General features: G+C 44.7%; 1 long non-coding RNA gene across 1 annotated transcript; it reads right to left on the reverse strand.

The window, feature by feature from the left end:
• Window positions 1–2,761: 2,761 nt before the first annotated feature.
• Window positions 2,762–24,198, reverse strand: LOC306799127. Its single transcript, XR_013773532.1, has 3 exons — window positions 24,071–24,198; window positions 6,080–6,211; window positions 2,762–2,972 (listed from the first exon to the last, which is right to left on the reverse strand). It is a non-coding gene; the product is annotated as an uncharacterized lncRNA (long non-coding RNA).
• Between the last annotated feature and the right edge of the window lie 1,473 nt (window positions 24,199–25,671).

Here is a 25,671-nt window from a genome sequence, read left to right on the forward strand (position 1 = left end):
TGCATTGCTCCCCAAGCTTAGATGGCATCATGGCTCAGGATATTCTCCTAGCAGAGCTCCCTTGGTTCATGGGTGACAGGCAAATCTTGCTTTCAAGCCCCACAGAACCCTCTTTGTCAGGCAGAGGTTTTCCATTTTCTCACAAGCAGTGGGTTTGGCAACTTGCAAATAACATCCCTCTCTACCCCCCATCTCCACTCATGTTCTCTTGCAGAAGTCCCCACTGTGTACCCAAGGCAAGGTCTGGACCTGCACAGGCAGTAAACAAAAACACCTGCAAATAATAAAATCCCACATCAGTGGAATTTTCAGTGGTTTCCAGTGTTTTACCAACATTATTTTCTAGATGTATTCAAAATATTTTTTTTCTTATATATGATCTCTTTTACTTTTAAATATTCCGTCAGGAACATTTGCCATTTGTTTGTGGGATGAGAAGTGTTAGATTGAACTCTTTAGCAGCAGCTGTTGTTTGAGTACCATGATCACACTTGGGGCTTAGACATGCATTTGTGACACTTGATACCAAAGTTTCAATGTCTTGAAGTCATGTGTGCATTAACATAGCCACAAGATCATATTCAAAGATTTGGAAAAAGCAAACTATTTAGTTTATGCAAGGAGTAGAATAATCACTCTGACCTACACCTAGCTCAGATAAACTTTTTTAAATAGCTGGTTTTCACATCCATTTCAGCTGTGGCAAATTGAGTCTTGGTACAGGCAGTTGAGAGAGCATTCAGGCTGAGCTTTCTTTACCACAGCTGGGCTGCTGCTGGCACCACAGCCAAACTGGGTGCAGTGTAAAGCATGTGTACACCAGGGGTGTGTGTGTGTGTGTGTGTGTGTGCACATTACTGCATGTGTGGCAGCAATCCTCTGTGTGTTTTAAAGTGCCACCCTGTCCCAGTCTGGGGTTCCTCCTCTGCCCCGAGATCACCCCAGAGGGACACGAAGGTGGTTCAAAACCTGGTTTTCCCCGAAGCTGCCGAAGAGAGACTGCCAGAGACAGTTTTCTCTTTTTCCAAGGACAGTTTATTGTTTGTTATCTCTGGGACACTTTGCCTGGCCAGCAGCGGTCTGCTCAGCCTGGCATCCATGGTGGAATCTGCCTGGTCAAGGCAGGGCTTATCTTATATAGTTAGTACTACGTATTACATGTTTACAAAATTTTACCAATACAATACAATTTTATTAAATGGTCCAGCCCTGACCCCAACCAATCCAAGAGGCCAACATGTCACCCAACATGGATGACATGGAGAAGAAGGAGGAAAAGGTGTCCACCCCCCAAATTCTCCATCTTGGCCACGTGTCCCTTATCATAAACATTCAAGAAAACTTATTTATCTACGTTCTAACATTCTAATTTACACTCTACTCATCATTATTTTCTGTGTCTCTTCTCTCAATGTGGGCAGATTCTCCCAAGGAGCCAAATCCAGCCCCTGCAGCTCCTGGGCAGCACTCAGGGGTCTCTGAGGGGTCTGCCAGGGGGGTTTTTGCACCCCCAAAGGAGCCAGGGAAAAACCCTGGACTCCCACACCACCCCATCCATGTGATACGCTGAACGATGAAAACAGTAACACATGAAGTTACATGCTGACTCTTGCCTGGATTTGAGGCTGGTTACACCCAGCCTTTGGTTTCATGCGGTTTTAAATGAAGGTTTTCTTCCTCATCCTTAGAAGTGCCTCTACAGTCAAACAGGAAAGAGGAGAGGGAAAGAAAACAGACAAAACCAGGGATGATTCAAGGCACCCACCAAACACAGCTGTCTCTGGTTACTAGGTGCCTGTTCTCCTGTATCAGTCATATGCAGACAGCCATTAAGTACATGTGTAAATAATCACAACTGCTGAGCCCCTTATGGCTTTTAGCAAGAAAAATTGCCTTTGTGAAATTGCCACAGGATGTGCCTTATTCTCTGGTCTGTACTCATTATTCTCTTGTATAAAAATTTCATTTACGTAGTCAGAAACAATGCCATGAGATCTAGGCCAGAAACCGCACACCCTAACTAACCAGGAAGGAAAGCCAAAGCAAATATTCCTGGGCTCTGCAATACACACTGGATAATTACCCACCCAAATATGCAGAGGATAACAAGTACAGTATTAAAAAGAAGTAGTGTTGGCCCACGAGCCATTCAGTGGCCAGAGGCTGAAGTAACAAATGGGTTTGAATCAGTGGCTCACGGGGTGCGCTCAGTGCCCTGCGGGTCCCTCCCGCTGCTGGTCCCTGCCGCAGGGCTGGGGCTGACAGAGCAGAACGCCTTCCTGCCAGCCCTGAACAGACACCCTGCCCATTCCAGCACAGCAAAGAGCTCTCCAAAGCCAGTGGGGAACAGCAGCTGCCCTGAGAAGGCCGAGTGTCACCGTGCAGGGCAGCGCCTGGGCTTGTGCCAGCCGCGCAGTGCTGTGTGTGCACTGACTTCCTGCAGTGCAGCACATTTGGTGCCTCCTCAGGATGCTGAAGTAAATAAGGTCACTTGCACAAACACACCCTGTTTGTCTTCCTCGCTGACACCAGCTCTCACTCTCTTCAAACATGATTGCTGTGTCCCCACTCACGTACCCTGCTTTGACACCCCTACTGTGGAATTCCTTCTGACTAGACAATGCTGGTTTTTCTTTGCAGCCAAAATGAATCCCAAGAAGTGGCCCTGCAGCTGGTAAGAAATGAAATGTTATGATGATTTAAAGGCTTAGGAGAGGGCAAGGGTCAAGTGGATTACCCTTCTAGTATAGCTCACAGGTTTTCTATTAGGAAAATCCCCCTCCAGTTATCAAGAAGGCAAGTTATAGAGATCACAGGCACAGTTTCTTCTCAAGAAGCATCTCCCACCTCCTCCCTCTGTCCCTATCTCCCACTGACCTCCACCAGTTAAAACCTCTGGGTGGCTTTCTTCAGAGCAGGTTGCAATTTCTAATTCCAGTGCTCTCCCATGGACTCCAGTTGCTGGCTATGGCCTGAATGAATAAATCATGTAAACCGACACAGTTAGTATGGATTACTTTTGAGAAGAGAGGTGCAAAGGAATTTCCCTAAGGTATAAACTAAGTTGAATGGAAAAGACAGGATCTAGACTCTGTCTCCCAGGGTTCAGTGCTTTAAACTAACTTATTAGCCTCCTAACAGGTTAACTGTTCATTAAAAACAAACAAACAAAAACCAACAACAACCACCACCAAAACACACACACCAAAAAAAAAAGAAACCCCCCCCAAAAAAAGCCCCCAACCCAAACCATAGATCTGATTACCCCAATGCATTTCAGCACTGATATCTCACCATCCCAACACAAAATTTTCACTGCCTGTCCTTCCATTTTCAAACCATGTTTTCTCCAATTTTCCTAAATTCTGCCATGAAATCCTAGACAACTGTACCAAAGCCACTGCCCCTGAATGGAAGTTGCCAGTGGATAGATGTGAGCTGATTTGGTCTCTGAAGCACAAGATCTGCCCAGTGTAGAGAAGCTTGTCCAATAGAGTACTGTGATGATCTGTGTTTAACACTCCAGAATAGCCCATCAGGCACCCCATAGCAAAGAGAAAGGAAAATAAAAATGGACATGACAGCAAAAGATAATTTTTCTCCTGATGCAGGCATGAATCAAATATTGTACATCAATCAGGGGCTACAAACTGGCCAGATCTGCACTCAGAATGTTTACACTGATATAATTGAAGGAATCTTTCAGCTCAGCTTACTCTTGTAACAGACTTGGCATGTGCAGCTTTTGTTTACCTACAAACTTTCTGGTGAGAAATATGTTGGGAAGAGGCTTTGTTTGCTGTCGTTTGCTTTTACAGTGCTCTGCTGGCATTTGTTTTGCTAGTATACAGAGGAAAACTTCCTTGCAATCTGGCATGGCCCTAATTCTCAGTTTTCCTCTTCCAGCAGAAAGTTTGAACTCAGCCAGTTCATGGTTATTCCCAATTTTCCCAGCTTACTTTGTTATTGCTCAGAGCTGCAGCTTTTCCGTAGTCTCTGAGAAAAACCCATGCCTTGAAACCAGAGGGAGGACTAGGATTCATCTATCTCCACCAAGGATGATCTCTGGAGGAAAAAAGCAGGGTTAAACTGTAAGACTTCATCAAGAACTGCCTTCCTGAGACGGTTTCACTGCAGGTGAAATATCTCTGAAATGGGTGGAATTGCACGTGTTCAAAACTGGAATAATGCAGCTGGGTGTTCATCTCCCAGTAACCCAGCTGAGGGCTGTCCATGTGCACACACCTTTGAATATCCACACAGGCAATGACAGATCAGTGCTGCAGCTTGAGTAGTAGGAGAAAACAACAGATCAAAGGTGGCCTCCTAATCTGTTTTGATCTGTGCTCCCCTATCTCAGTTTAGAGGCAGTACTTCGTGTGCATGGCTGGAGGGGACCATCCAGCCTTTGTGCTTTTATTGTCTAGGAGACTCAGTCTCCAGCCTGAGTGTAGTCCAACACACATTTTACCATCTGCTCTATTTCCTATGTGCCTATGAGATCATTTTCCTACACGTGAAATTACAACATGAAGATTCACATATGCTTACACAGCTTATATCTATTATTATTTGTTAAACACTGAGAAGTTTCTTGGCATAATACAGGGCCCAGCATGAAGACATATCAAGCCCTGAAGCCATGCTTCATGTGAAGTACACCCAAAATGGCTATTCTGGCTGAAAGAGCAGTGTTAGGAATTTCAAACCACTTCCCTTCCTTGGAGTTCTGAGCAGATTCATGACATTTCTGGCAATGCAGCTTAAAGAACCATTCACAGAAATTTGTGCTGCAGTCATCACAAAAGCTTTCTTTTTTTCGCTCATGCAAAACCTGATTTTCAGTGCAAAATATACATTTCAGCAAGTTTAAGATAGTCCATAAAGAGTTTGGAATTCAATTTTAGATCAAAATTATAATAATAAAATGTCACTCTTCCTTTTTTAGTTGATAGTTATAATAATGTTCATGAAGAAGCTCACATCTTAGAGAAACTTGTAGCACACATTTTCCCATTTCTGATTTATTGTGTTATTCTCCTCAGCCTACATCTCTCATATTCCTTGCAGGAGCATTTAATGAGAGCTGAAACAACATGGCTGAAATGGAGCTCCCTGTTCTCTTTCCTCTCTCTTCCTTTCTTGGTTTCCATCCTCTCATTCTGGTTCCTCATCTCTCCTGCAGACAAGGGCAGAGGGTGACTGGATGCTGTCCCAGATTCACAGGGTGCCAAGTGGCCATCCATGTCCTCTCCACAGTCCCACTCCATGTGCAAAGGAGGATTTGTCTGTATCTAGGCTAGTGCCTGAAGCTCTCTCAGTACCAAGAGGAAGAAACAGGCATGGATAAGTGAGGTGTAATTCACCTCATCCTAGGTAGGGTAGTGCCCAAAATAGGCCAGATGAATCATGGCTTCAAAGTGCCATGCTCTGCTGACCACAAAGAGAGCCTAGATGACTAAATGTTTAGTGTTAGCTGAGACAAAGCCTGTCCTCAAGCATCTTTCCTTTATGTCATTATTCTGTCTATTCCCCTGCTGCTCCCAGCACGTTATCCTCCTGAACTGTCCATCTGGCTTTCCTTCTCATGAGTGGCAATGCCCAAAGAAATGGTAACTTCTCTCCAACTGCTGCTCTGAAGCAATTTCCCAGCCTGGGCTTTCTTCTCAGATATCTCACTGATGTAGCAGTTCATGGAGTGCCTTGCAAAAATCATTTGCAAAAGCTACTAGCTTATATTTCACCTCTTTTTTCAGAGCTCACCTCTATCAGGATGCACACACTAGAGACTGCCTATTGCTAGCAGCTATGTAGGTGGTCTGTTGGGAATCATTAACATTCTTCCCCTTGTGCATTAACCCTTCCAAAAAATCTTTTAAGAGTGAAACCTGCTATTATCCTATCACCAATACTCTAGGGCTGGCAGAGGCATAGACTCGAGCCCCTCAAGTCTAAGGGGTGGGTTTATACAAGGGTTTACAATAGCTTTCTGACACTATGTGAATGGCAGCATAAGTTACAATGCAGAAATAGATTAACAAGATAAAGTGGTTTTACTTCTTCTTTAAATAGCCCTTACAGGCACCAGAGTTCCTCTACAGATTCAAAGGAGTCTTTTCTTCTTACTCCTCCACCTTCCTCATTTTAAGCAGGTAGTCGTAAATGGAGTGCACATTCTGAAATGCCATTGCCTCTTCATCAGGTTACAGCACTAGAGAAATAAAAAAGAAAATCCAAATGAAAATCACTTCTCTTTCCAGTCTCACTCTACCTCAGAGTTCCCCTAATAGCTGAAAGGGATTAAGATTCTAAATAACTTGCTGACAAAACCACTGTACAATAGGACCAGTTGGTAACATTGGGAGGAGATGTTCAGCTTTGTTTTTCTTCATGCTCATAGAGGGTCTGACTAAAATCAACTATTCTTTTAGCCCATAAATAAATGCAAAGCCTGATCCAGTTGCAGGAACTCCCTGCACAGGGTTGAGGCTTCTAAGAGCATGATTTCTGGAAGCAGCTCTTCCCATGTGGGCACAGCGGGTGCCAGCAAATATCTGCTTTGGCAGGAACAGAGCTTGTTAATCTGAAGTGCCAAATGCCCACACATCTCACAGAAATCCACGAGATCCCAAAATCCAAGAAACTGGGAGATGGGAAAGATCTTTGCCTTTGGGAGTAAGCCCATTAACAGCATGTTCCTGAAGAGGCTGAGAGCTCACAGAGAAACAGATTTCATCTTTTGCAAAATGTCATAAATAAATGTCCAGCACTGTGAGCGTCATCCTATCGCTGCAGCACCTACACATCCAGCTGGCATTAGGACACGGCTGTAGCAGCTGGCAGGGATCCCAGATCAGAGTCAGCATGCAGGCACAAGGAGCTGAAATAGTGCTGAAACTCATGGGAAAGGAGGCAGGACAGCAAAAGCACAGAGACCTGTACTGCTCCCCTTGTATTCTAACATTGTGCAGACTCAAACAGAAGCAAATTTCAATTTTGTATACAACAGAGGAGGCAAATAATTCTAGTAGAGGGATTGAACTTCTGCCTACTACTCTTAAAGAGTGAAAAATACCTGTACAAGGCACCCAGAATATCCCTTAACATCAGCAGTTTTTGCTTAGCACAGCCTGGTGTCAAGTAATAAAGAAAAATCACTGAGTCGCTGCCAGTTGTATTTCTACTGCAATTTGGAAAGCCAAGACCAGCTCCATGGCAGGATCCACAGAACAAGCCAAGGACCAGCATCCATTGCTTCTATTTGTAGCTCAAATTGGTGGTCTCTTTTCTACATGGGTGGTAGGAACCATCTGGTCCCACTTAGACATTTATAGGAATATTTTTTCTAATTGGGAAGGGGAAAGAGGTACTTCCATAGAGAAAGCCATCACATCCTAAGGTAAGCTCAGCTAAATGAACCTTGCTTTCCATGGATGGTAAGGAGAGCCTCAGACTCATTGGGCTGCCAATGGGTGGCACGATGAATCCCACACATAGTACCTAAGCCTCCCACACCTTTGCAACATCACTGCTGATCCTTTTAATTGCAATTGTGTTCTGGAAACTACAACCCAAATAGAGGAGATTCCCAACATCAGCATCTTCCATGTATCACTAGCCACTCACGACTATGCTTAGGTCTCTTTCATAACAAAATTCTTATTTCTGCCTCAGCTTTGGAGGTCTGACACTCCTCTGTATGACTATCCTGGTGCAAGTGCTCTAGATAAAGAGGCCCAGCCCTGGCATGGGAGAGGAATGATGCCCATACGAGTGCTGCTCTCAGCCTGTGCCTTCCTATCCTTTCCTCTCCACTCTGCTGGCTGCTATAGAGACAGCAGTCATAAGGATCACTTTTCAGCTCCCACCTGGCAGGGTTGCAGTGTGCCTTCAACCCTCACCCAGAGCTCAATATACAGCCGTCAAATTCATTGCAAACACATCACCTGAGACTTCAAACTGCTCTGGCTTGTGCCTCATTAAGCTGCACAGTGATAACAGCTGTGAAATTCACATCTGAAGCCAACTGGTTCTTGTAAGATGTACTTTTGCCACTGGCCTTACGCTGCATGCAAAGAAACACTAGGTTAGAACAAACAGAAGAGCAAGAAAGCATCATTACCAGGCAGGCACTGAGCAGAGTGCCTTTTCCCTGTGGTAATTTACTCTATAGTTTGCTAGTCTGTTTCGGGTCATGTTGTTTTAATGTCTTTTCACCAAGAATAAATACAGCATGAAAAGTCTCCTAATGGACCCCTGTAGACAGATCTAACTCCAGGTCATAGAAGCAGCTGGCAAACACACTCACAAGCTATAATATCCACATGACAAACCTCAATATTCACTCACGCACCATTAGCTCCACCATCAGCATGAGCCCTGTGCTTCCAACAGCAGGGGTGAGGGATCCTGGGGAGCCAGGTGGAGATGTCCCAGCCCTGTGCCTGGGTACACCCAGCAGTGGGGACCAGGGCTGGCCAGCAACATTCACATGATTTTACTTCCCAACTCTGCACAGAGGCCAAATCCAGCACTGGATATTTAGTATCATAGAATCATTTGGGTTGTAAAGTGCCATCAAGCTCAACCATTAACCCAACACTCCCACCAGTAACAATGGCCCTAAGTGCCACATCCTACATGTCCTTTAAATACATCTAGGGATGGGACTCCACCACTTCCTTGCACAGTTTTTCATGAGTTTGATAACCCTTTCAATGAATCATTTTTCCTAATATCCAATCTAAATCTTACCTTGAGGCTGTTATCCCTTCTATCAATTTTTACTTGAGGGAAGAGACCAAACTCCTCCTTTTCCACAGACCCAGGTAGTCACCCAGAGAGTGATAAGGTGCCCTGTAATCCTCCTTTTCTCCAGGCCAATCAATCCCAGCTTCCTCAACTGCTTCTCATAAAATGTGTGCTCCAACCCTTCTATTGGCCTTGCTCCAGCCCCTTAATGTATTTCTTGTACTGAGGGCCCAGAACTGGACAGAGTATTTGAGGTGTGGTCTCACCAGTGCCGACTGCTGGGGGCAATCACTGCCCTGGACCTGCTGGTCACACTATTTCTGATCCAGGCCAGGATGCCACTGACATGTTGGCCCCCTGAGCACAGCTGGCTCATGTTCAGCTGCTCTTGACCAGCACCCCCAGGTCCTTTTCCAAAGGGCAGCCTTCCACCCACTCTGCTCCCAGCCTGCAGCATTGCATGGGGTTGTTGTTACACAGGGGCATGACCTGGCACTTCACCTTGTCATACTTCATACAAATGGCCTTAGCCCACTGATCCAGCTCACCCAGATCCCTCTGCAGAGCCTTCGTACCCTCCAGTAGATCAACACTCTCACACAACTTGGTGTCCTGTGCAAATTGACTGAGGGTGCACTCAATGCCCTCACCCAGATTGTTGATAAAGAAATTAAACAGGACTGGCTCCAAAACTGAGCCCTGAGGACACCACTTGTGACCAGACACCAGCTGGATTTGCCTCTATCCACCACTCTTTGGGTCCAGTCATCCAACCAGGTTTTTACCCAGCAAACAGTGCACCCCTACAAGCCATGAGCCATCCTCCACGAGGATGGAGATTCTCCTTAGCCCTCTTTGTGTTGCTGATTAATTGATAGAAACATTTTTATTGCTTTTATGTCAGTCGCCAGATTAAATTCTAGCTTGGCTTTAGCCCTTCAAATTTTCTCCCTTCATAACCTCATGACAACCTTGTACTCCTCCTGAATTACCTGCCCCTTCTTCCAAAGGTCAAAAACTCCCCATTTTTTCCTGAGTTTCAGCCAAAGTTCTCTGTTTGTCCAAGCTTCTTCTTCCCCACTGACTCATCTTTCAGCATACAGGGGCAACCTGCTCCTGAACTTCTAAGATTTCCTTCTTGAGGAATGTGCATCCTTCCTGGATCCCTTTTCCCTTCAGAACTGCCTCCCAAGGGACTCCCTCAACCAGTGTCCTAAATAGGCCAAAGTCAGCCCTCCAGAAGTCCAGGGCTGCAGTTCTGCTGACCTTACCCTCCCAAGAATCAAACCTGTGTCGTTTCATGGTCCACTGTTTCCAAGGATGCCTTACAGTGACCATCACATCATCTGCCTGCCCTTCCCTGTTCACAAGGAACAGGTTCACTGGGACACCTGTCCTTGCTGGCTCCCTCACCAGCTTTGTCACCAAGTTATCTTCCACATACTCCAGGAGCTTCCCAGACTGTTTTCTGTCTGCTGTGTTGTATTTCCAGCAGATGTCTGATGAGTTGAAGTCCTCCACGAGAACAAAACCAGAGATAGTGAGACTTTTCCCCCCTGCTTACAGAACATTTCACCTGCTTCTTCACCCTTGTCAAGTGGTCTGTAAGAGATTCCCACCATGCTACCTGCCTTGTTGGCATTCACCCCTGACTCTTACCCATGGGCACTCAACTCCCCCATCACCATCTCTAGACAGAGAGAGAAGACAAGCAAATCCTGGGATGGATGCTGGTACAGTAAACTGCAGGAACAGATCAAGCTGTCAGCTGTTATTAGCCTTAGCAAAACTCATGTCTTCTAGTTCAACCTCAATTAATTCATAGGGGGTTTGAGAGCCTTCCTGTTACACTGTGAAATTATTGCCCCTATCTCCAGCCTGGCTAACCTGCCTGTCTCTCCTCCAGCACCTTTTAAACATCAGTTACATTTTTCTGGCTGAGTGGTTAGTGAAAGGATGAATGAATAAGCGTTTGTGCTGACTGATCTAAAGATGCCTCACTAAGCAGAAATGGACATGGTTTGATATGATTTTGATGTGGTCTTGGCTTACTTTTGGAAATCTATTTTCTGCAAGAAAAGTATTGAGAAACATGAGATGTTAAATTTGATCCAGTTCTCCTCATTTTAGCACCTTGCTCAGAGTATATCAAAAAATGGAGCACTTGAAGTCAGAGTTATGGTAATTCAAAACAAAAACAATGGTCTGAATTCCTATATTTATGGTGATCAGCATGGTGCAAGCAAGTTGTTCCACCTCTTTACTAAATGGCATCATATCCCTGATATAAATCTATCCTCTGACTTCATCAAGGGGAAGAGGACCCCTCAACACAGATGAATTGAATGTAGAATTAACAAATATATTACCAAGGCCAGACACTGAGAAACAAGCCCCTGTGTCCATGCTTGGTCATCACAGAGCTATGTGCTGTGGCTGGGGAGAATGGCTCCAAATCTCTCATTTTGAAGTTGTTTCATTTTATGTACATTACTAAATATTCATTGAACCAAAGAGGAAGATTGGTCAGCTGATCAAATATTAAGGAAACTTTAATGAGAGATGGGGCTGGTTTACACTGGTGAAATATGAATCAAGATGTGCATTTAGGCCACAACCCAGTCCCAAACAGGAAAAATTTCTAGCAGCAACCTGCCTTTTTTCCTGCCAACCTAAAAAGAAAAACCTGGGTCCTCAGGCCAGACATCTGTCACTGCAGACTTTGGCCAGAGTCCTGATGATGACAGATGGATTATCAGAATTTGGGTGGATAATCGTTTAGATCCACAGGTCTGCATAGAAATTTCAGAAACAACTGTCTCAGTAGCAGCCCAGTGTGAACAGGCACTGAGAGGGCTCCTTTCTCTTCTCTCACTGTTGTGGGTGTCTGTCTCAAACCTCCTCTGAAAACAGGCACAACCAGATGACTTTGGCAGCCCACACAAGGGACCACATTTCAGTTCTTTCAGGAGATGAAACTGAGAAAGTTTGCAGGAAAAGAAGATATCTCCAATACCCCTGAAAAAAAGAGAAATACACACTTCCATCCAGGCAAAGCACACGTTAACTTGCATGAGAAGGAATGAGAAAAGCCTTCAGGAAATAGCTAACAGTTTCCAAGCCTTTCATTTTCACACACTCTGGCTTTCTTCAGGGGAAAAAGCGTCCTTTTTAAATGTGCCTGACCTTGGGCTCTGCTCCTACAAACATTGATTCAGGGAGGTACTTTGTTGTTATTTATTCTCAACTAATGACTGAACTGGCACTGCTCTGAAGAAAGGGTATATCAAAAGCCCAGTGTCCACAGGCTTGTTCCTGTTCCCTGCCCGAATTCTTCCTGCCCTTGGCTAATGCTGAATTGCCACAAACCTCCATTTTGGCTGAGCTGGGGTAAAAGCAGCCCAGCCTCTCTTCTTTCCATGCCCTCTGAGGCAGCATGTACAAGTCTGCTCCCTTCACACACCTACTGAAATCCACACTGATTTGTAAGGCATTGCCTCACTGTGTGTTTCTGAGTAGTATGGCTGCCCATGTTTATATATAAACACAGAGTCCTTTCTTCGTTTGAGTGCCACTTCCTAGGACACTGAACATGCCTGTGCACGCTGTCTGACACCAGAGCCATCCTGCACAGAAGCCCTTCCTGAAGGCTCACACGTCTCACTCTGCTGGGGAGGGCAGTAATTCATGCAGACTCCACCACTCCCTGGGCCAGTGCAGGGTTCTGCAGAATAGACAGTCACGCTCCAATGTTCAAAACAGTCTGAGGCTTTGTTCCATCTGCCAGTTTGGGGACAGCCTGCAAGATCCAAGTCACAACCGACTCCTGACTGCATTGAATCCAAAGCTCAATATAGCTGAAGGAGCCAAGAAAACTTTTCTCAAGAGACTGGTGCCATTTGCTAGAGTGGGAAATGTGGGTCCTCAGCTTTCTGAGCTCAGTGCAGCCTGCAGCAGAGCCTCACAGTTCTCATACTTGCAGCTCAACATGTGGCTGCCCATGTTTGTGGCTAAAAATGTGCTTTCTCCATAATGAAAGTGGAATCAATAACCAATCAAGGCAGAAAGTGCTTCTGTGGAACAGCTTAAAATAGGCTTGCTTGCTTGCTTTCTTAGCAACTGCTCACAGTGAGCCCAACCTTTCATTTCTTCCACTGAGCTGAAAAGAGCTCTGCAATCACATCATCGCAGCACAAGGCAGTCACAAATATTCCACATCTTTTTAAGCCAGAGAAGTACAGGGAACTGAAAGGCAGCAAAACACTCTATACAATAGGAGAAAAAACCCCACTCTTGTGCCCATAGAGCAGCAGCAGAATTACCAAGTTGAGCACTCCAGAAGTAAGGCATGTGTAAATTAAGGTTGCTTGTGTAATATCACTTCACTCCCCCACCTCCCTCTCTACATTTGCATCCTGAAACAGCCTTTAATTGTAAGAATTGCCTGCTACTGCTGTACCCCTCTCACTCTGCTCCCAGCACTTGATTAATGAGCAGCTATTCAATATCTTGTTTTCTTCTCCAGCACGTGGTCTCATGCTTCATCTTTACTGCTCAAACCCTGGAGTCAGAAGCCTCCATCAATCATGTTGGGGTTGGATTTTTTATTTTAATAGACATTTATTACTCGGTCAAATTTGGGTAGCTTTTCCAAAGGAGGGGAAGAGGTCAGGCATGCAACACAAGCTCACTGAATCCAGGTCCCTGTTCCAGACTGGAATGGCACGAGCAGTCCTCAGGAAAAGACAGCAGTGGCTTTCCCTGAAGACAACACAACTTACTTTTCTTCTAAGATGTGTGTGAGATCATGCCAAGGGAGTTTCCTGGGAGGATCTGACCCCATGGGTCAGGATCAGGAATGCTCCCTGCTCTGGCTGAACATGCCATCAGCTGGTAAGATCGCATCCAGCTCCCACTGGGAAATGTGGTACAGGTGTGCTCAGACTGTTCTTGGAAAACTGCCACACAGTCCTGCCTGCAGATGCAGGTTGTAACACTCTCAGTAGAGGAGGCAGTGACATTTAAGAGAGCAGGAAAAATATGTATTGAAATACCAATATGTTTAACAGCACTGGCTATTTTTAAAAGTACCAAAAAAAGAAATTGCTTTCATTCTACTCAGGATCAAGGGCCTGTTTGTAACTGGCTCCCTTCATTGAACCTTTGCTTTATAATATATGACTGTCAAATACCAACATCAATAACATTTTTTGTGAAATGGGAGAGTAAAAAAAAAGCAACAGTCATACTGATTGGATGGACCATCAAATAACCACCTGATGGATGAAAAGCAGAAATGGAAATGCCATCTGCACTTCCAGTACTCCCCAACTGATCAGCCCACTGGGAAATAACAAGGGAGGAGGATTCAATATTCTCTATATATCTGCAAATCACTATTACACACCAAATTTTGCAGGAGATCAATACCCCTCTAACAATTCTGCCACAGATGCTAGAGCTCATTAGTAGGATGTGAATAACTATGGAGGTTGGAAATCCTATTTTACTTGTCTGTCTGAAGGATTTTGGTTTCTTACAAGCTTAGCTGGGGATTTCATGACCAGATTTTATGGTCTATGTAGAGCTCTTACTCAGGTAAAATTTCCTTATCTGAAAGTGGAGTTTTGCCTCAGCTGACTCAGCAGGAGCCTCAGAGTCCTTTCTTCATTAGTTATTGCCATTCCACTTGAATGAAATGCACAGGAGAGCACACCAACCTAACCAGAGCTACTGGTGGTACCATTCTGAACTGAGAATTGCATCTTTTGATCATCCACAATCTCTTTTTATCCTTAAAATGCCCATCCTAGTGAAAGAAAAAAAAAAAAAAAAAAGAAGAAACCTCCCAAACAAGGAAACTAAACCAAACACACAGTCACTTTAAAAATAAGAAGTGAAATCAAGACCTACTACTGCATTATTGCCTTGGTATTTGAACTTTTTTTTTTTCTTTTTTTGATTATACCTTGCCTCTTGCAAATGAAGATTCACCCGAAGTCGTGTCATTCTGATTTGCATCTTTGGTTCAGCTTTCAAGATAAAATGTGTTCCAGAAGCCTTTATGGTCCCAGAGGAGCTATAAATAGGATTTTTCTCAAACCTGGTTGTAAAATATGATACTTCCCCTTTCATTACAGGGCTCATCTGTCCTTTAGCTCTGGGTTTTGAAGGAGCTTTGAGAGGAGTGCATGGGACACTCCAGTTGATTAGGCTAATGAGTCAGTGCTGGTCAGCTCACTTGCTGCAGCCAGGCAGGACCCTGTAGGGATCCTGAGCTTCCTGCCACGCATCCCAAGCCAGACAGGGACACTGAACTTTGGCAAAACCATCCAGATTTTCATTGGTGCTGAAATGCTGTGCCTGGGGAGCAGAGCCTGCCTGGCAAGAGCTGCTGTGGTGCACAAAGGGCAGGAGCACCAGCCCATCCAAGGGACCTGTGCAGGGCTGCAGCCTGCCTTGGTTAATCCACTCCAGAGCATGGTTTAACCCCACTGCAGTGCTCCCAGGGCAACAGCTTGCAGTGGGGGTGGCTGGAGGATATTCCTGACATGTACCCTCATTTTGCAATGCTGGGAGCATTCACTTTTGCTGCCTGTGTTGCTCCTGGAGGGAAGGGCCTTTCCCCATTCTGATTTTCAGAGCCTCTATGCATTTACTGGAGTTTTGCACAATGGAGTGGGGATTCATTTCCCATGTCTGCAATGCCTTTCTGCCCCTGTAAATAACTGGCCTTTCCAGGCTCATCCCCAAAAACAGAGCACTCAGGATTTTGAAATGATGGTAAAATTGCCCACCCTTAGTTCCTCCAGAAACTCACACTGTGCATGCATTTCTGTCTGTGAAGACACAATATGAATGAAAACATTTTCATGCAAAAAGGAAAGGAAAGGAAAGGAAAGGAAAGGAAAGGAAAGGAAAGGAAAGGAAAGGAAAGGAAAGGAAAGGAAAGGAAAGGAAAGGAAAGGAAAGGAAAGGAAAGGAAAGGAAAGGAAAAGGAAAGGAAAGGAAAGGAAAGGAAGGAAAGGAAAGGAAAGGAAAGGAAAGGAAAGGAAAGGAAAGGAAAGGAAAGGAAAGGAAGGAAAGGAAAGGAAAGGAAAGAAAGGAAAGGAAAGGAAAGGAAAGGAAAGGAAAGGAAAGGAAAGGAAAGGAAGGAAAGGAAAGGAAAGGAAAGGAAAGGAAAGGAAAGGAAAGGAAAGGAAAGGAAAGGAAAGGAAAGGAAAGGAAAGGAATTCATTGAGAGACCCTTGATAAATCCATCCATACACATAACCAGAATGATCTAAAATATATATTTTAGACAATAAGCTATCATAAATATTTGCCTTTTGTGAATGGGATATTTTAATCACAGAGGCCAGCAGACAATCTGAAATTACTTGCTTTTTTGCTGCTTGTATTAAAGAGAATGAGAAGGTAGACATTGGGGGGGGGGGGAGAATGTCAAAGACATATTGGCATTATTTGTGTAACTACTTGGAATTTTTTATCTAGATGCATTTAAAAATACTTCTGAATCCTGGCATAGACTCTGCAAGTCCTGTGACTTAAACCTTCCTCAGAATCCAAATGTCACTTTCCCAGTTTCATAAATTTAATCTTTTTAATTTGGCCAGGGAGTTTTCAAATGCTTCTGGAGGATCTAAGAGCACAAGTTATAGGGAAAATCAAGAGGCTGTGTTAACCTAAAAATACTATACTTTCAAATCTTTCCCAGCTAATCTATTTCATATGCCTAGAGGGTTTTGCCCACACCAGTATGAATCTGCTCTTCTTGGACCTCAGAACCCTCAAGAGAATTTTATTTGATAGTAGACTTTTGAAATTTGGTATAAACCTGTCTTAAGTCCTGAAGAAGCGTGTTTTTACAAGTCCTGCATGGGAAGGAGTGTTTTGGCAGAAGCACTCCTGTCTCTGAGGCTGGGATTAATTTAATTTAATGAAGTTAGTTAGGTTGGCAGCCTCAGCTAATCACCAGAGCTCCCTTTTCTGCCTTCACTGTTAGAAATAGGCACCTACAGCAGACATGGGATCAATTCCTTTCAGATATTCTTACCTCCTCCTTTTTCTCACTTTATTAATAGGAAGAGTCCAGCTGACTAACCTGACTGGATGCTCAGCTTTCAACCAGCCAATGTTAAGGCAGATCATCCCAATATATGTTATTATCTGTAAGGCATTAATCACTATGCTGTGATTGGGCAGCACTGAGATTTTTTAATTGGTCAGAAGTTCCCAGAAATGCCCCCATGAACAAAACTTTAGGTCAGCATCCACCACCTGAATTTGTTATCCACTCTGGCAAAAAAAAAAAAAAAAAAGGTATAAACAGCATCCTTTCAAGAACACTGTGCCTGTAGCTCCCAACTCATAAGGACTATTTTGTTCTCCATATAAGCTGTTTCAGGAAGAAACTTGTCTGAACCAAAATCTGAGGCTCCACACAACATCTGCAGAGACGTGAAGCTTAGTCTGGAACAAATTCTCGCTCCATCAGCAAGTGTGCTCATCTGAACACCAAATGTGTGTTTGAAAATCTGAGAAACAGGCAGGTTCTGCATTGACAAGTGTGTATTTGAGGGTCTAATACATTTAGTCAGATTCATCCAGGAGTAAATTTTTCATTGTTGGGGCAGGACCAAATTGACTAGGAGTTTTATCATATGTTCACCACATCTTTTATTTCCATCAGTTGCAGTTTGGCTTGCCACAAGTTAATGTGCTTATGCATTAGGTCAGGTTTCTTCTATTCAGACTGCTATAGCACCATCCAAAAAACAAGGGTAAAAATAATTTTGGGAAAGGGAAAATCAGTATAAAACCTCAAAAAATCAGTATTTACATTTGCGCTGGTGCAGCACATCCAAATCTCTCAGGAAAATCTTCGGCTGCCAAAACTGCGAAGAAAGACGCGTGACCTTCTGCTGCTACATTTCCCATGTTTTTTGTCTTAATTAAACTTGTCATGAGTCATGTTTACAACACCCAACTTACTGCAGCCCTAAACAAACAAAGGCATTCAGCCTCTGATGTGCGTGTCCATACTCACCAGGGATTACTGCTGCCGTTTTCATCGCTTCCTGCACGCGGAAAATGCAAAGGCCAAATTTAGAAACGGATCACAAGTCTCTGGACAGGTTGTTTCCAAGAAGGCCGATGAAATCTGCTTTCTTATTTAGCTTAAACCTGTCCTCTCAAGCATTATCTTCCTGGAGTCTTTCAGACATGTTTCCATCCCCTAAGCTGTTAACTCCTGCAGTATTAGGACGAAAAGAAAAAACTAACCTTTCCAAAGGGCTGAAAGAGACATGGAGGAGCAGAGCTGACATTTTTTAGGTCAGAACCTATGTGTGTGAAACTCAACAGGGCTCCCTTTGTGTACTTTGCGTACTTAAATCTAGGGAAATTATATAAAGCAAGATATGCTTATTATCCAAAAAATATTGAGTTTGAAAGAGCCACTGCCACTTGTAATCATGCTTTGATTTGACCATCTTCCCTAGTTAGTAACTTCAAACTTAAAATCATTAATATGATTCTATTGGGTGAAAAAAGTTTTGGATTTTTTTAAAGAGTTTAATTTTTTTACTATTTGTTCAAAACACCATGGAGCTGCATTTGAATTATCCAATAGTCCATCCACACACATTTCAGATTTCAAGGACAACTACTTTTTAAAGACAGGTTTAACAGCATTCTATGTGAAGCAAATAAATGAGATAAAGTGCAAAATGAGCAGTCAAAAATGTCAGATATTGTGGAGGAGCAAGAACTGTCATTAGCTTGGGTACTGCTATGATTATCAAAGCCTGTAAATGCTCTCTCACTGCACAAGGCAGAAGGTAAAAGCAGCCACTGTCATGAAGAACATCATTCTCTGCATGAAAAAAAGAAAGAATAAAAAGTTTGGGGAGGCACAAGGAGGCGAGGCTAATTCTTACTACTTTATTTATATTTTTAAATCATATTTTTAACTCTTAATAGGGTTGTTTTGTTTTTTAATTTAATGCGCCTCCATCTCATTTTTAGCTCCGGGCAGTGTGATCCTTCTGGAAGAGGGTGTGGTGCCATGCCCAGCCAAGCCCAGGTGCCTGGAGGGCTCAGAGCAGGACAGGGGAGGGGGAGGCAGCCAGGACCTTGCTCTGTTCTGCTTCCCCAGCTGCTCAGGCAGGGATGGGACGCGTGTGAGCTGCGGGGCTCGGAGCCATGAGAGCCATTCCCGAGCATCCCCCGGCATCTCCAGACCGCGTCCGCAGCCAGCACAGGAAACTCCCCTCCCTTCCTCTGGTCACCAGCAAATCCTCTCCTTCTCCAGAGCTCTGTGTCAGGCTGCAGCTCCTGTCTTGGAGCTGACGTTCCCGGGTTTAATCCACTTAGCCCGTGTCCATCTCCATCAGCTCCCGCAAGCACAGCGCCCGGCGGGGCTGCGGGATCCTCCCCCTCGGGAACCTGGCTTTATGGAGAGGTGGATTAGCAACATTACCAGCCGGGTCACAGCGTGTCAAGCTGCTCTTGCAGGGCTTAAAATCGGAGGCTCGCTCCAGAGGAGCGCTCTGTGAGAGCGGCAGGGACGATTGCTGCCATGCACTTGCAATTTACCCTCCTAGCAGCACCGGTGCTTCAGCCCGGAGCATTTAGAGACACAGGTCCTGTAAACAAAGCAATCAGTTTTATATGTAGAAATGCTTTGCTTTATTTTTCCTTTCTTAATTTTGTTTTCACGTGGAGAAAATAAAAGGAGTCTTTTAAAGTGCAATGAATGATGCGAATCCACCTTGCAGGCAGTGAGCGCTGGGTGATTTATACCTGCCAAGGAGCCCGGACCTTCATCCCCTGGGAGCTGGGCACCCCAAGAGCAAGAACCCCGAGTTCTCATGGGGCTGGGGAGAGAAGAGAGGAGCCCACAGAGCTGCCACCTGCCAGGTGACATGGGAAGCAGAGCCCGACACCGCCAGCTCCACAGTGATATCCCAGTGCCCGAGACCACACACCGCCTTAGACACCATCAAAAACACGCCAGGCCAAGCTGTGGCTGCAGGCTGTGCAGAAAACACTCCACCTCAGCGCAGGGTGCTTGCAGCTCGTAAATCAGAAGCAGCCATTTCCCCTGGGAGTGCTGCAGGGATCTGCACGGAGGCAAATCCCAAGTGCTTCGTCACTGTGCTGAGCTCTAATCCCGCCAGCATCTCTGGCCGCCCATCAATCGGATTAGGAGGAGGTTGAAAGTGGGAATAGGGCCGGCCCGCCCACGGGAACACAGCCACCAGCACCAGCCGGGCTCCGTGCTGTGCTGCAAGCCCCAAGGCTCTCACCACCACGGAAATTTGGGGTGGCCAGAGCTGCAGACAGGGCTGCCTGTGTTCAGCATCTCCACTGAGCCTGTATCCTCAGCCCCCTCCTGCCCTCCACAGCCTCTGTGCTGGTAATGGATGAAGTGACTGTGGCACAGCTGTCAGAGCCTTCCGTGCTCGTGCCCAAAGTTAGCCAAAAATGTTCTGGCAGAAAATATTTTCCATGAGAAAATGCTGCTTTTACAGAATCTAAGTCTCCTGGTGGAAACCTGTCAGCTGCTGTAACCTGTGGTGGAAACCAGATGGGTGTATAAATAAAGATCCTGCCTTCATCCTGGGACCACTGGCAGCAAAAATAAAGATCCATTCAATGTCTCTCTCTTGCTTTCTCTGCCTTTTCCCAACTACAAAAATAATTTACTTTTTTTTAATCTTTCTGTCCCATTTTTGAAAGTTTTAATTCTTTTTGGCATCCTAAGAAAAGCACAGCATATGTGGAAGCTGGGTTCTGCCTCCAGCAGCTCCTTTCATGGTCCAGATGGGCACATCCTTTCCATCTCAGAGAGGATCCAGGTCTATGACCTCACACTAGCTTCACCAGCATGGCTCAAATGAGAACTGATGGGCTGGATTTGGCCCTAAAACCAGTTCCAAGTGGCCAACTGCTTTCACCTGCCTGGTCCTTGGGAACATATGCCTCATCATACCCAAACACATAAAACAGCAGGTCCCAGGGGCTGCCTCATAGTGTGATGCACAAAGAAGGGCTTAAAACCAAACTCAAACCCTGTCATCCCAGAACACCAGCATGAGCACCTTGACTTTAACTTTTCCTGAGGCTTTGGAACATCATCAGGGGTCAAAACTGATCTCCCACCCATGAATACAAAAACTGAGACCACCCCTATTTTATTTGCTCCCAAGGGAAAACCATATGGAAACCTATCAGCTCTCAGAAGCTCCAAGGATTTCCACAGCTAGATCCTGTCTGTCTTTAAAAGTTATCCTGAGACTTCATCTTTTCTGAGGGCACTCAGTGACAAGCAGAGTTGGCCTTCGTGGTGTTCACAGGGGACAGTCCTCACATCTGCACAAAAGCACATAAAGACAAGATCAGGTGAGCCAAACTACCACCTCTTAATGACTCACAGAAACCCTCACTCTTTCTATTTATAAAATCACACTGTCTTGGCAAAAGGAAAGAAAGAGTTGGCATCATTTTTATATTTTCTAGATTTGCCTAAATTCAGCCTTACTGCTTTTTCCACTGTACTTTTCTCCAGAAATCAGCCCACACTTCCCACTCACCTATAGTTTTTTCTTTTATTAATTTTGCCAGTAGGTAATTGCTCACAGAAACTGTAGGAAATATAAAGCTAGGAGACTTCTCAAGATGTCATGCAAACTGTAGCTTTCTCCAAAAATGCCCAGACTCTACCAATCTATATGCACTCATCACCTCCATACAAAGATAATAGGACTCTAGTGCCTTGAGGACTGAGCTGTCTACACAGTATGCAAGTGACATCCTGGACAATTTGGGAAAATCAGATACATCCCTCTTTTCCTACTTTTTAAAAGGGCAGTATAGAGAATTAAAGGCTATAAGTGAAAGGAGAGTTTTCCATAGACCTGTGAAATAGCCTGCATAATTCACTTGCAGGGAGATAAATTCTACATTAATTTATTCCACTAGGTTGATTCAAAAGGTATATTAAAGAGATGTTGAAAGTGTGACACAGATTATGTATGAATCGTTCTATCCAGATTTCAGATGTCATATTCTTCATTATCTCAAACTTGTCTGAAGTTTACCCACCCCTTCCCCTCTCATTTAAGAGACCTTTTGCTGTATACAATCCCCCTTTCCAGCTCTGCCCTGTAGGTAGAGGTGGTGATCCTGAATGCAGAGGTCTTGCAGCTGTCCTGGCAAGATCCCTGGCTAAGGTGTGACACTTGCCCCGATGCAGCAGCCACCCAGACTTGTATATCAGGGAGAACCAGCACAAATGTGTTTGATTTGTAGCTTTACAAGGACTTTCACACTGAGGTTTAAGTTTCTTTTATTGGTAGACCTAAAAGAAGGGCACCATTAACACATAACAAAGGAGGCAGAACTAAACTATTGCCATAACAGCGGTGTTTTAAAACCCCACTACTTAAAGGTTTATAGGGTTCCTTGGAAAGATTATTGCAGAAGCCACAAAATGGAAACAGGAGAGAGTCTCTCAGCTGCATTGTGCCTTCCCGCATGCCTTCAGCCCTACACAGAGAGACCTGCCTGGTTAAAGACAACTGAAGCCTCTCTTAAGCAACCTGCTCATCTTGGGGCCACCCAGGAGCTTTCCCTGCACCAGGAGGATCCCCTGTCAAGATTTAAGAGCCCACTGTTCCATTGCTCCAGGAGAGCCTTAGCAGAAAATCAAAGGGCTAATTTAACAGCTGAGATAGCCAATGTTGCTCTTCCAACCACCTTGTGTCAAACAAGACCCTCTGTTCAACCCCTTTTTTGTGTTATACTTTTTGTGTTTTACTTTTTTTTTACTTTCTAGGTATTTTGAACGAAGGGTATCCAGGCCTGAAAATTCACCAAACAAAACATCATAGTGTTTCAACATGTCTAAATGAAATGCTGCATCTTTTCTAGCACTATTTGTTTAATACCCTCCATCAGAAGAAATGTTCCCAACACTGTTTATCCAGTTCAAGGTCCGCACACTCTTAGGCTGTCATAAAATGAAGAGATCAACAAAAGCTGTATTATTTCAAGACATTTCCTTATAAAGCAATGACACTGTGTATTAGCAGCCTTTATTCACTGCAAATCCCTGTCTCAGCTGCAGAGGAAGGAAAGAGCTGGCTGGTCTGTGAGAAGGGAGCTGGCAGAGCCTCTGCTAACATGTGCCAAAGCACATCCCCATGTCTGCACAGCCAGCACAGTGCCATCCTCACTGGGGCTTTCCTCCCTCCTCCACTAGCCAGACAAATCTGGCACTCCCCTTGGGGCACTGAGCCAGAGTCCCCTCCCTGGCTGGCCCAGCTGTGCTGGAGATCAGGGGGAGCTGGAGATTGGAGAGGATGAGTAACCATCGAGCAGGCAGCAGCTGCCTTTCTTCTTCCCAGGAAGAGTCATTGCTCTGAGGTGGCATCCCTGCAGGCAAGCCAGATTTCCAGTCTATTCAACTGACTACTTCCTTCATCACCTGTATTTTCCCTAAGATTTTTAGGAGTTGCCTTATCCCTCGTGCAGCATGACTTAATCCACACTTCTGATGATCTAATAGATTCCAGCCCTCAGACCTCTCTCCATGATTTCACTGCTCTGCTGTCTCCTTTTTGCCTGATCTCCACCTGACATGGAAAACATCCTTTTCTCAGCCCTTCCCCACCCTTGCCTTGTCTCCTGACGGAGCAGGAGCCGTGCAGTGGGCTCAGCACCTGTGGCAGGGCGGGAGCGGCTGCTGGCCCAGCGCTCCGGCACACGGGCACTGCCAGCAACCTGCCAGGGTGACTAATGCTGCTAAAAACAGCTTCCAGGGGTTTTCCATGAGCACATCTCACTGCAGGTCGACTGCTGGCTTTTCACCTGCTAAATACAAGAACTTCACTGTAATGTCCGCACTAATGGATTTTTTTTAAACTTTTTTTTTTTTCCCGGTGCATAGTACAACTGGCAAAGGAAACCTAGCTCTTTCCTAAGTGATGGCAGCATCTGATCCTTGTTAACACTGCTCTTAAAAGCCAAAAATATCACCCTTTAAATAGATTATGTGAGAGTGTAGAAACAAGGATGTGTGGTAGACATGCAGGAGAAGGCTGGAACATAAAGTGTATTGCACGCATGGACACAAATGTATAAGGGCCAGAGAGAAGGTATGGAAAATAATATTCTGACATGGCTTCCTAGAAAAGCACAGGTCATCTGGTCAAAAACACAGGGCACTCAGCTACTTCACAAAAAGACCAAGCAAAATTCTTCAGTGCCTTGTTCCAGAAAGAAACTGGTAAGAACTGCCATCAGGACTTACCAGGGTCTGTGTCCCTTCTGACCTGCAGGGCTTTGCTGCTCCTCTCTCAGGCTGCTGGGTTATTTCAGCACTTCTGTGTGAATCGAAGCCACATCTCCAAGAAAACTGAATGAGCACATGGCTCTGCTCACTGTGGGGACAAATATATACACACTGTATATATACACATATAAATTTCTGGACTTATTTAATTAATGTCTTGCCTAAATAGGCTCCAGAGCTATGTTTTCCTGCATATTTGAGGGTTTCAGTCAAGCAGCTGAATCGTGTAATCCACCATCTCCAACATGACATATTACTTGCCAGCTCTGACTGTCCCTGACAAGTTAGTCCATCTTATAAATCATTTGGGGCTTCCAAATGAAATATAGGTTGATTTTATTTTGCTTACTTCATTTTAGGAGCAAGCAGCCCAGAAGTGGGTGTGTCAAAGTTCCTTTGCAATACTGCTCCTAAGAACAATAAAGCCCTTGCACAAACATTAGTGGAAAGTAAAAGGCAAGTTGTGCAATTGCAATTGGAAGCAGACTGTCTTGAGGAGCTGTCAAAATGTCTATGAATACATCACCCCAATTAGCAATGTTATACCAGCTGCTGAATTTTGTGGGAAATGCATATAAGTATCTCCTTTTAGTTTAGAGGACCCACTTTCCCACCTTAGAACTTCCTACTGTGACTTTAGTTGACTATTAAACACCACCAGGGCCAGTGTGAGCACAATGGCAAGGACCACAGACCTTCTCCTAGGAGGCTTCATGTAGCTCATGCTGCTGTTAAGGTGATGAAGAAGAGATACAAGATGTGGCATTTAACAGTGCAAGGGACCCTGCAAGATTGGCATGGGCCAGCTCACTGTGGCCCAGGTCCTTGAGAAGATGGCCAAGCTTTGAAGACACTGTATCTTCATCCTGAGGACTCCACAGAATCCCAGTGTGAAAAAGATGGATGCCATGGGGTCGCCCTGTCCTGCTCTGAGCAGAGAGAGAACATAAATTTTCTAAAATGGTTTTGACTCCAGAGAAGGGTCAACCAGCCCAGTGTGGCAGAGACAAGGTTTCAACACCTTGAAGCAATTAATTGTAGCATTCCCAAGGGCAGGAGACTGCCTTCAACTTACTTCTAATTAATTTACAAATTAGCCTGCTGGCCCATAAAGAGCATCATGCACTAATTAAGCCCAGCTGCTTTATGGGAAGAGCTACATGGAAATCTGTAGATTTTGGGTACCTAAAGGAACTGTCCTATCTGCAATTTATTCAACTAGCACTCATTGCTCATAAAAGCTGAGAACAAGTTCAGTCACAAAAAGTTAAGCATTTATATTAAATCCTGGGGATACCCACAGTTATAATCAATAGGAGAAAGAGTGGCTACCTTGGATTTGCATCTCATGTTGATGGAGAACCATGGTTGAAGCTTTTCCCCCAGAAGGAACACTTATGAGATGCTCTCCTGTGTGCTTTCTCTGATTTCTAATGAGGTGCAAGCTCACCTTGAGCTGGCATGATTACCTGTCTCTGCTCACTAGAGAACAGCTTATATTCATGAGACTTGTAGGAAATTAACTATTTGTGAGACCTGCTCCTCTCTGCTCCATGTGG

Source organism: Erithacus rubecula (genome assembly GCF_903797595.1).
Source record: "Erithacus rubecula genome assembly, chromosome: 1".
NCBI lineage: Eukaryota > Metazoa > Chordata > Aves > Passeriformes > Muscicapidae > Erithacus > Erithacus rubecula.